Raw genomic sequence first — 12,246 nt, 5'->3', positions numbered from 1 at the left:
ATTTTTTTTTATTAGTACAAATGTTAAAAATCAAAGATTTGGCTCAGGGATATAGAGAGCTTAAAAAAATGTAACTTATTCATCACTCATGACAAAAAACTGTCAAACTAACTGCAAATTCATCACTTTTTTGAACTTACCAGAGAGCTGAGGTCAAAGGTAGCCAATAGCCCCAAATCTAAGGAGATACAGGCATCTGCAGGGAGAGACAAGACATGGCCACCTGCTTACCTGAGGAAGACACAATGAGACACTCTTGTGGAAGAACCCAGCCAGAATAGTTAACAAATTGGTAAAAGATGAATATGTCTGGGAACTGCCAGTAAGGAAGTGTTTATACCCTTTTGCAGTCTCTTCTCCAGGAACCCCACCTAGAACACATTGAGAAAGCACCCCTGATCTTGGAGGCCTGAAAAGCCAAATAGCAGCCTCTGCTGAAGGGGTAGAAGCCCTTAGTAGGACCTTCCTCCTGTATCTCAAGCGTGGGACAAAAGCCTTAAGCTCTTAAGGAGGAGGATAACAAACGTTTTCAGCTTTAGGACAGTGGTGAAAACCTGATGCAGCTAAAGAAAGGAACAGAAAACAATCCTTCCACCCCTACAATGGACATAAGACTTTCAGTGCTAAAACTGGGAAAATCCTTGACACACTGGGAGGAAGTGGTCAGCCCAACCCTGGGTGAGGCTCTAGAATACCTCTTGGGCCCACAATTGTACGCAAGAAAGGAAAAGAAGTACAGAGAAGGCCACGCCTCCCAGGTGCTGTGCCTGCCTAAGACTGAGGCACAATAACAATAGAGAACTCCATCTTCTCACCATGAGGCTCACAAGCTGAGTAACCAGTGACAGTGGGATATTGCTGGAATAGGATAATGAGCGTGAAGACAGACCCTCTTTTGAGGTGCACTGCAAAGAGAAGATCAAATGCTGAAGGTGAAGCAGACATTGAAAAGAAATTACCAGTAAACCAGCCCTCAAAATGAAACATAAGGACTCACTAAAGTAATTTGATGCTTGTGGTGTACTGAGGGTAACCACTGCAGCTGAGGAAAGGAATCTCAAAATCGGCCCAATTCCTAATTCATTTTGTGCACTTAAATTCTAGCAGAAAAGCAGGTATATGCATTTTCAGGCAGAAAATGTTTTCCTCATCTCCACTGTCCTAAACAAAGTGTCTGGTTTTCAACAAAGAATTACAAGGCACACAAAAAGGTGAGAAAAAAACAACACATCGTCAAAAAATAAAGCAATCAACAGAACCAGACTCAGATATGACAGAGATGTCGGATCTGTCTGACAGGGAATTTAAAATAACTTTGAGTAATGTGATAAAGCTCTAGTGGAAAAGGAAAGCAACATGCAAGATCAGATGGGTAATTTCAGCAGAGAGATGGAAACTGTAAGAAAGGAACAATCAAATTGAAATGCAAGAAATGAAAGCCACAGTAGCAGAGGTGAAGAATGCCTTCAATGGGCATCAGTAGACTTAACAAAGAATCAGTGAGCTTGAAGATTGGTCAACAGAAATGACCTAAACTGAAACACAAAGAGGAAAAAATAAATACATAAAAGTTACTAGGTATTTACCCAAGAGAATTGAAAACTTGTGTTCACACAAAAAACCTATACACGAATGTTTATCATATCTCTATTCATAATCACCCCAACTGGAAATAACCCAAATATTTTTCAGTCAGTGAACAGATAAACAAAACATGGCACATCTACACAGTGGAATACGATTTGGCAATAAAAAGGAATGAACTACTTGCAATAACATTGTTGAATCTCAGATACATCTTTTACAACACCCTCCATGATCTCTTAAATAGTATAGGTGCTCAGTAAATTTACCAAATGGAATTTAATGTTAGAGATATCTAAACACAAATCTGAATGTCTAGGAATCAACATGCCCTTGAGAAGTAATCAGTCCTTGAATCTCCTTGAAGAGAAGTAATCAGTTCTCTTCAAGTTAGATTCCACAGGGTCTAGAAAGTCCAAAGATAATCTGTAGGGTTCAGTCCGGGCCCTCTTTCCTTTCCATTCTCTTCAATGTCATTGAGACCACATGACTATGAAAACTAAATACTGATAAGCCCTGAATGTATATATCCAGCCTTAACACCTTCTCAGAAGAACTTTGGCATCTTCCTGTTCCCCCTCCCCAACCCTCTCCCCCTGTTTGCCTCCAATTCTTCAAGGAGTGGTGTGCCAAACCTCCTCCAGTTCTCCCCAGTTATTCCACTCCTGTCCATCAAGGCCACAGTCAAGCCATCATTATCTCTCTCTAAAATTTCTGAACATTTCTGTGCTGATCAAGCTGTTTTACACTCTTCATTTCAACTCCTCCTTCATACAGCAGTCAGAATGAGGATTTTAAAAATCTAAATCATATCATGTGTCTGTTTCAATTGTTTAAAAGTCTTCAGTAGTTTCCAATTATATTTAAATTCTGGTCACTTTATTTTTTTTCCTCAAAGCTCTGTGTGTAACTACACTCCCAGTCATGGGCCTCCTGTCAGTTCCTCAAACCCAGACACCTCTTTCCTTCTTTAGAGCCTTTGCAACCACAGTTTCCTTCTGCTAGAGCAGAGCTTTTCAAACTATCTCTGGTAAAGGATCGGATCTTTTCTTCAATCTACTCGTATCTTGAAATTGTAAAAATCAACTGCTAGAAAAAATTTTTAAAGAAATACATTTTATTTTTAGATTTAACAACATAAAGGTCATCTATCAAATTACTATACATGTTTCAAATACTTATCCTCAATTTCTATACAGATCTCATTAGGGCTCAAGACCAGTTTGCTGGCGAGGAGGCTCCATGAACTACTGAGTGACCCTGGGCTAGGGTACTCTGTGTATGACTGATTCCATCTGCTAAGCTCTCAGCTTCAATGTCACTTCCTCAAAGTCTGCCACTGACCATGCTATCTAATTAGGTCCATCCCCCTTTATAATATTTTCTATCACTGCATCCACCTTCTTCATTCATAACATTTATCTAAAGTACACACACACACTCACACACACTTGCTGTATTCCCTGCCTTTCCCTCATAAACTCCAGGTGACAGCTACTGTGACTATTTTTTTTCCCCACTAATGCATACCAGTTGCAAAGTCAAAAAACATCAAATCCAGCTGAGACTGGCGCATTTCTTAGAGCTTTAATGTGCTGATATGAAGTGTGAAATTCCAAGAGGGGGCATAAAGTGCAGAGTTTCCCAAACTCATGTGACCAATATCTCCAGGATGTATTCTGTAGAATACATTGTAGGAAATACTGATGTAAAGAAATTTTGTATGTTTTAAAACTACTTTTACCAGGTTATAGAGATTAAGTTACATTGATGTTTAAACTTAACCTATCATTATTTCATGAGTGGAAAAAGTAGAGAATTGGAATTATGCCAAAGATTTGGTGGGATAGGGGTGTGTGACATTCATTTGCCCATTTTTCTCTTACTTTCCTTTCTATCTTTTCACATTTTAGGAATGAAACACTAAATTAAATTTCCCCGATTTCTCAGCCAGATGACTTCTGGATTGGTTCTTCCAAAAACAGGCACTGGCAGAAGATTGTAAGGCCGGAGAAAAAGGAAAAAAAAAAGTATATTTTTAAAAAAAATCTGCATCTGACAGCAGTGGGTAGCCTCTGGCTTCCATGACTATTTATTGGGTTGTTGGAAAAGTCATGACACATTTTTGCATCAAAAAACAGAAAAAATATGTTACAACTTTTCCGACAACCCAATATCTGGTCATCTGCACTGTGGCTAATGGCTGCAGCTTTAGAACTATACACAGTTCCAGCAGCAAAAAGCACCCATGAATCCAACCGGTTACACCCTCCGTGGTTTTCTGCAGCTGCAGCAGTGATGACAATGAACTTGGCAGTGGCATGGCTTCCAGCCTCTGGCACCGTTAGCTGTGAGCATCCTCCTGAGTCTGGCAACTCTGCCTCCTCCCCTGTGTTCCTCCAGCAAGGACTGGTAATGACTTCCTATAGTCACTGACCCTTTGTTACCCAACCTTCTGCCTTTTGCTCCAACAGGCCTTTCAACGCTGTCGAAACCAGTTCCTTATATAAAATCCCATCTGTTTGAAATACCTAGAGTGGTTTCTGTTTTCCTGACTGGACACTGATGAACATGGGGTTAGGGTGAGAGAAGATGGTTCTATCTTCCAAATAATTTGCATGAAGGTATAAAAATGTCATCTGCTTGATCTGATGTCAATAGGAGTCAAGAAGTAAACATTAAGAGAGACACTCAGAGCAAAACAGAATAATGAATTTTAAGAACAAAAGCATGAGTGAAAACAGGAGGCCAGGATTCTAATCCCAATCAATCACAGGGTGACTTTTGCAAGTCATTTCATTGTTCGGAGCCTGACTTTTCTCAATTCCTTCCTCCCTGATTGCTTCTAAGACCAAAGTGTACACAGAGGACTGTAACCCGCCATGCTCTCTATCAAGTCACTCAGAGTCACCTTGGAGCAATCTAAGTAAGTGCCACCTGCTCACTCTGCCAATGTGGCTTCCAGATAGGTCTCCTAGATTCCAAGTCTCTCTATAACTGGACATCACCCAAAACTCTGTCATAGTAGAAAATCTGGAGTTGCCACAATTCAACAGTTATTTAGTACTTCTCCTGTGAAGCACTGGGCAGGGGAAAAAACAAGCTTACATAATGATGTGTGGGAGATAATGATGTATACAAATAACAATAAAGTTTTGAGGAAAACAAGGACGATTACAGAGGTACAAATTAAGGCAACAAGTACTGGGAGGAAGGAGCAGTTAATTCTGTGGGGATTCTTCCAAAAGTTTCACAGACAGTTCTCTGTATGTAGTAGAGAATAGGGCTCACGGATGATGCTGAGTGAAAAGAGCTGAAACCAGAACAGTGGAGTGAGGTCTGATTGAGTGGAACCTTCTGGCACTCAGAAGCCATGAAGGCTTTTAAACGAAAAAAGAATATGAAAATGTTTTAAAACTTGAAATATATAAATATAGGAAATGGTTGTTGAGGAACGATGTTACTTGAGGAAGAAAATATTGAACATTTCATACTATTTTTATATGACTGTTACAATTAGAGTGTGTGTTTAGCATCCCACCAGTGTGATGCCCAAGACATAATAAGCTAAAAGAATTGTCTTAATAAATTGTCATGATGACACAGCCAGGTCAACTGAAATGTTGTTGCGAAGAAATAATTACGTTGAAAGACTAAAAATGTAGTTGCAAAAAACAATTTAATATCTCTTTGAACAATCTAGAGTGAAAATAATTTCTTTTTCAATTTCCAGATATTACTGACTTGGAAGGACACTGAGAAATAATAATAGTTTATTGATATAAAGAAGCAGTAAATGTGATTCTATATTGTATAATAAGAAACAAATTACAGAAATATATTCTGAACTCATTTAATTTCTGCATAATCCATGATCGGTGAAGAAACAGTAATGGCATAGAGATTTTTGAATGCCATTACATGGGAAATTGGTTACGAATTTTCAAAGTAAAATGGTAAAAACACCAATAAAGTCAGCACTATTCTGCGCTATCTATAAGTGAGAAATTCTAATCTAGATGGGCATTTTAAACCTCAAACCTCTTAAACAATCTCTCGATAAATTCCACCTAAAATGTCTCATTTACCTTTGATTAGCACTATATCAAAAAGATGGGGAGAAAGTGTACGGCGAACTAAGAAAAGCCCCTTAATATTGAGGAAATTGACTTATGAAAAATATGTGCAACTTTACAAAGAGATAACTAAGAATGATGACAATCTATAAATATCTGAAAGGTGTAAACATCCAATGGGGGGGGGAATTATTTAGCAAGATATAAAGAACTATAATTATAGTTTATGGAATGAAATTAGACAACCAATATTTAAAGCACTCAAAACCACCATATTTTGGATACCAAAGACTTGTATTTGAAAAAGATAAATAGTGTGACCTTTGAAACATTTAAATGCCTTTGTTTTTTTTATTTTGATTTTTTAAAAATATAATCAATTTAATGAAGAAAGATAGGCATCAATTTCAATAAACACTTGATCACAGTATTTTATTTATTTTGCTCCCTTGTTCTAAAAGAATCTCAGGTGGCTCTCACTCCATCGTTTGACAATAAAATACAAAAGATATAAACAAAATCCATAAATTATTTCCCAATCGAATGTTAATCTTTTTCACTAGACCTACTTGTCAGCAATGAACTCACTAACTGGAATTTGACCTAAACATTTCTAAAGGATTATAAATCATTGATCTAGACTAATTGGAGTTATGTTCCTAACTGAGATAAAGACAAATACTGGCTGCTTTACATTGAAAACAATCAAGCTTTTATTTGCCCTTGACACTAATTACTGCCTCTTTCCTGAACTGTTTCTTTCCCTGGGAAAGGCCTAACCATCCAACCACAACCACTTCCCTGTGCCCATGTTCCATATCTCACACTGGATGTCCTGCTGTTTCTTCAAACTCAATAGACTCCAAATCAAATTCATTTGACAAACTGAAAATTACCACACACTTTGTATATGCCAGGCCCTGTGTTGCTGAGGTAGAGATAAAACCATGGTCATGAAAGAATCCCTATGGGAAGGAGACCCTACATCTTATCTCCCCACCTATAGCCATTTCTGAAGTTTAAACTACATTATTCTGTTATACATACTGTCTAAGGCTAGGTTCCCAAGAAGTACATGATTTTTGAGCTTCTGGTGTTCATCAGTTTTTGAAAGCGCACTCTCAAGATGAAAGGAGTAAGGTGAGGAAGGATCTAAATAAGCTGTGATCCCAGCTGGAGTCCAGCTTCAGCCTGATCTGTGTCCCCTGGAGCATGAATTGTTCCACTGAGTGGATCCCACCTTGAGGCGAGAAGGATTGTGTTCTGTATGTCCATGCCAATGACTCATTGGCTATTAGCTGCTATTTTCCAGAGAGCCCTATGTGTAACCTCTCGATGTGTATGCAACTATTCTTTCCATGGATGGCAACTTTCTTGAGAAAGGGGCAACTGTGAGTAATTACCAATCAACTCTCAAAGCAGCTGGGAGATATATGCACCATCTGGTAAAGGGCCCCTGACTGGCTACCAAACATGCCTACTAGAAACATCATCACTCACATGGCCTCTTAGGATCACAACTCCTGTTCCTGTCAAGCCATATGGATTGGTCACTAAATCTTGAAAATTCTTCCTTTATACTTTCGTGTTCTCCCTTCTTCTTCTTCTTCTTCTTCTTTTTTTTTTTTTTTAGCTCAGTCATCACTTAGAGCAGTCCAAGTTCTTACTCACACTTAATCAACAATCATATTTTCCTAACTAGTCTCAAGGTTTCCAGAGGCAAAAAAGGCATTCCAGGTGGACAAACCATTGAGCAGGGACTGGGGTGTCCTAGAAAGCGCACACGCTAACGAAAGGAGCAGCCACCAATCAGCTCCGGAATTGCACAGTGTGGCAGATCTTCTCATATTTTAAGAGAAGTCAGAAATCCAAATTTCTGATTTGGATTTCTAAGCTTTATATGTGGTCTCTAATTCTAGGTTATTGGGCTTTTTTTAAAGTTCTATGTGAGGTAAAAGAAAAACATGTTGGCAAGTCAAAACGCCATAGCCATTTTGCAAATTCTGGCCAAAAGCCTATGAGAAGAGATGACATTTAAATATATAACTATAGTTCAAAGGGAAGGAGATAAAAGCGTCAAAGGAAACCCAGGTGAAGTATTATGGGGGATCAGAAGAAAAGAAATAACCTTGAGTCCTCACGAATATGGAGCTTGTCTTTATTAGGTTTTCCATCTCTGGTTTCTAGCACAGTGCATGGCACATAAAAATTGTAAACAAATGTTCTAATGAATAAATGTACAAAAGAGCAAACAAAGGAATTGTATCTCTGTATGTCTTTGTATGTACAAAGGAGCAATGATACAGTCCATAACCAAGCAATCATCCTAATATCTACCAAGCACAAAATTAAAGCTGTCACGTCCTGTCCTCTGGGAATTTGGTCAGGGTTACTAAGACACAGTCCCCACTTTTCTTCCCCTCTAAGCCTTACCTGAAGTACAAAAAGTATGTGTCAGTGTGATGCTAAATTCTGCTCCTAAGCTTGCAGGCAAGAGTAGCAAACAAAGAGAAGAGGCTGGAATTGGTCTCTAATAATAGACTTTGGTCAGGTCATTTGATGGGGTATATGGTAGCAGTGGCCACCACTGCACTTCTCAATCTCCTTCAGAAGAGCCTTATATCCCCTTGTATACCCCAATGTGGGCAGCTCTTTGTTTTCATGACACAGAATCGTAACCATCAGGCCTTCTTAGAGGACCTGAGTCAAAAGCAGCTCTTGGAATCACTGCAAAATGATAGTGACTTTGGACCGAAGTTCATCTGGTAGGGCTCTTCCTGAGCCAGCACCATCATCTAAGTCCCACAGATGCCTGTGGGAAGGACCTGAACTGCCAAAATGCCATTCCAGAAAAGCTAAGCAGAGCTGAGGCCAGGGAAGCACAGTGCCCAGTTGGCTAGTTGGCTGCCTCCAGGAATCTACATTCTCAGGCATCTTTCCCAGCAGGATGAAATAGTTCTGTAGCAATTTGCAATCAAATGTTTCCCCGCCCAAACTGGCATCTAAACATGAGCTTCTTCACCAAGTGGGCCCTTATATTTGTTGCCTGGGCCTATTTCTCTACGATGCTTCTCTATTGTATGGTAAGGCTGAGTTTAAGTAGGAGAGAATCTTACATTCTGGAATTCTTGATTGTCTCAGCTTTAGAAGGGGTCAGGTTCGGCCTTCCTCTAGCCCGAGTTAGGATAACAAATCCTGAGTATAAACATTATTTATGTTCAGCTGGTTATTTGAACTATACCTTTCAACCTTCTTGTCATCTGCTTTGCATTAAAAAAGTTTTTTTCATTACATAATTAAAATTCTTTAAACAATTTGCTGAATTAGCTTTTGACAAATTAGCCTTTTGCTAATTGGTCTGCCTCTGCCTTCCTCCCCTTGTGCTCCAAGAAAATACCTATTCACCTTTTGTACCCATCTGACAAAACCCCAATCTTGGGTGAATCCAGCTCTCTCCCTGCCTTTTCTCTGCCCTGGATTGCTGAGTGCTGGAAGAAAAATCACACAATAAACTGAAGTCTAGTCCGCTTGTTTGTTCTCTTTCAGCAGACACAGGGCAGGCTTCTTTTTTCACAGAGGTATTAGAAGCTGTCAGAAAAGAACTTCCCCAAATTCCCGCCCTCCTTCCTGCACATCTGGCATTACATCAATCATCTGCCCTCTCCTTCCTCCTGCTGCAGAGGAGCAAGTGCCCTTTTCTGTGGAATCCCTCTGCTGGTCTGTGGAGCCCACCCTCCCACATCCCTCCATCTTCAACCTCTCCCTCTCCACTGCCACCTTCCGTCAGCATGTGAACATGTCCATCTCTCTCTATACTTGACAACCACCAAACAGTCCTTTGATTCAGGGTCACTGTTGGGTGGCTACCCTTATACATTCCTCTCCTTCACCTCCAAACTTCAGCATCAGCCAAATCTGCTGCTACTGTGTCTCACCTTCCTTGTCAGCAGTTGTTCTCTGGCTATACCTACCATCAGTCTTCTCCATTTCGTCAAAGCCAATGGACACTCCAGGTCCTTATCTTGCTTGACATCAGCAGCGTTTGAGACAGTTGAGCTCACACGCTCCCCATGGTGTTTTTTTGTCACACCTTCCTTTTTTGCTTTCCTGCCTTCCTGTTAACGCCTTCCCTGTGTCCTCACTGTCCTTCCTTTTAACTGTTGCTATGCCTTGGGATTCTGTGCTAGGTATCCCTCTTTGCATTGCATTGCACTCTACCCCAAAGTAATTTAATTGATTTCTTGTGGCTTAATTTGCTACCTGTATACTGATAGCATTTCAAATGATTTTGTATTTACTTTTTATAAAAGTAAGACAGGCACATGAAACAACTCAAAGACTTCAGAGAGTTTATGAAGAAAATTCTGTGCTCTCTTGTGCAACTCTTTCCCGACCCAGAGCCAGAGGCACTCAGAGCACCTTCTTGATTTATGTTGGTTATCTCCATGACTTTAAATATCGGGTTGTTGGAAAAGTCATGACACATTTTTCAATGAAAAACATAGAAAAAATAAGTCATGACTTTTATTATTAGTATTATTAGTATTAGTATTATTTTATTAGTAGTATTAGTATTATTATTATTCTATTTCTTGATTTATCACATTTTGACATCTACTGATTTCCCAATGTGAAAGGTCAGAATAAGTCTTGCTTAATTCTTACCTCCTTCAACTAGACCTTTTAGTATCTACCATTTTCATCATTTTTAGTTGGTTATCTTTGTAACTTTAAATAATAAGAATTAAATCTCTACTTTTTTCCCATCAATCTTAAACAGTATTTATTAACTCCCCATTCTGTAAGATAAGAATATGGATGGATCTTGAAATTATAATGCTAAGCAAAATAAATCAGACAGAAAAAGTTGAGAACCATATGATTTCACTGATATGTGGTATATAAAACTGAAAACAAAAGAACAAGAAAACAAATGAAGAAACAAAACTCAGACACAGACGGTAGTTTAGTGGTTACCAGAGGTAAAGGGGGAGAGGGTCGTAGATGAGGGTAAAGGGGATCAAATATATGGTGATAGAAAGAGAACTGACTCTGGGTGGTGAACACACAATGTGATATATAGATGACGTATTACAGAATTGTACACCTGAAACCTATGTAACTTTGTTAACACTTGGTCACCCCAATAAACTTTAATTAAAAAAAACACTCCTCACACTCCTTCAATTATTTAATATTACACATTATAATTTCCTTCATTTAAAAATAATGACTTTCTTACATATTTTCACCTTAAATTTCAAGTTGCTTTCTTGATTTCTTTCATCATCCACCTTGGTTATCTTTTCCCCATTTTCAGACTCATTCATAGTAGTGCATGCAGCTATCTTTTCCCCCAGACCTCTATCTTCCTGTTCCAATCTGGCCAGCTTTGTCTTTAATTTTCTGCATACCAGTTATCCTAGAACTTCTCTTTCTTGCCCTTCCATGTTAAAATACTTAATACTTGTCAATTCACATACAATATAATAATTAATTGATTAGGCTGTGATACTTAAAAGAACATGATTAGTCACGATATATTCCAGAGTAACTGAATATGCTAACATTCTCATCAACTATGTATCAACTTCATTATCTCATATTCTCTTTGCCTCCACGTTGGAACAGCCCTATTGTTGAATATGTAGAAATGGCCCAGAATATAATAGTCCTATATCTTCACTCTATTCTTTCTAATCTTTGGTAAGTTTGTAAAACTTAAAGGGATCTCTACTAACATATTTTCACTCTTAATTTTTCTAGTCTTCTTTGTTTATTCTGATTGTTCATTTCCTTTTGCCTGTCTTTGTAGAATTTTTTTCTTTATTTTTTTAAAAGATTTTATTGGGGAATTGGGGGAGGGGAACAGACAAGTTGCTATCCTTTTGTTCTTCAGTCTGGTTGTGGAGGATGTCGCTTCACTGGCCCATATTGGTGTTATCATTGTGCTCTTTTCAGGTGAGGCAGTCGCACACCAGCAATTGGACGGCAGCTCACGGAAGCTCACGCTAGCTGCCGGCCAGCCCCACTCCAGCCTACACCATCGCCAGTGACTCACAGCAGCCCAGCTCCAGGTTGAGCTGTTGTTCACCATCTTAGCTGTAGAGTGCGCAGTGTCACTGACCCTAATGTGGGATCCAAACCGGGGCCCTGCTGCTCAGAGCTGGTGTCACAAGCCAACTCCAAACCAACACACCACTCAGCTGGCCCTATGTAGAATTTTCAATTCAAGTTTATGTAAATCTCTTTTTTGAAACCTGGAAATTTCATCAGAAGCAGTTTCCTTTTTTTTTTTCTTAGCTCCTTTTCAAGCCTCAAAAGATTTTTGTTTTTTCGTCTTTTGGTTATAACTTTCTAATAGTAATTTTAGTTTAAACTGGCATTGGTGCTCTTTCTGCTTAAGTTTCCTCTATCTGTTCCTCTTCTTTTTTTTTTTTTTTTAAAGATTTTTATTGGGGAATTGGGGGATGGGAACAGTGCTGGGGAATTGGGGGAAGGGGAACAAGACAAGTTACTGTCATTTTGTTCTTCAGTCTAGTTGTGGAGGACGTTGCTTCACTGGCCCAAGCTGGCACCATCATTG

At 39.0% G+C, this 12,246-nt stretch overlaps 1 pseudogene; it reads right to left on the bottom strand.

Annotated features, from left to right (window-relative positions):
• Positions 1-11,862: 11,862 nt before the first annotated feature.
• Positions 11,863-12,246, bottom strand: part of LOC109394160 (coiled-coil domain-containing protein 112-like) — a 4,143-nt pseudogene continuing 3,759 nt past the window's right edge.

The sequence above is a fragment of the Hipposideros armiger genome, unplaced genomic scaffold (genome assembly GCF_001890085.2).
Source record: "Hipposideros armiger isolate ML-2016 unplaced genomic scaffold, ASM189008v1 scaffold_413, whole genome shotgun sequence".
Taxonomy (NCBI): Eukaryota; Metazoa; Chordata; class Mammalia; order Chiroptera; family Hipposideridae; genus Hipposideros; species Hipposideros armiger.
Note: the sequence above shows the minus strand (reverse complement) of the source record. Positions and strands in the feature narration are given on the sequence as shown.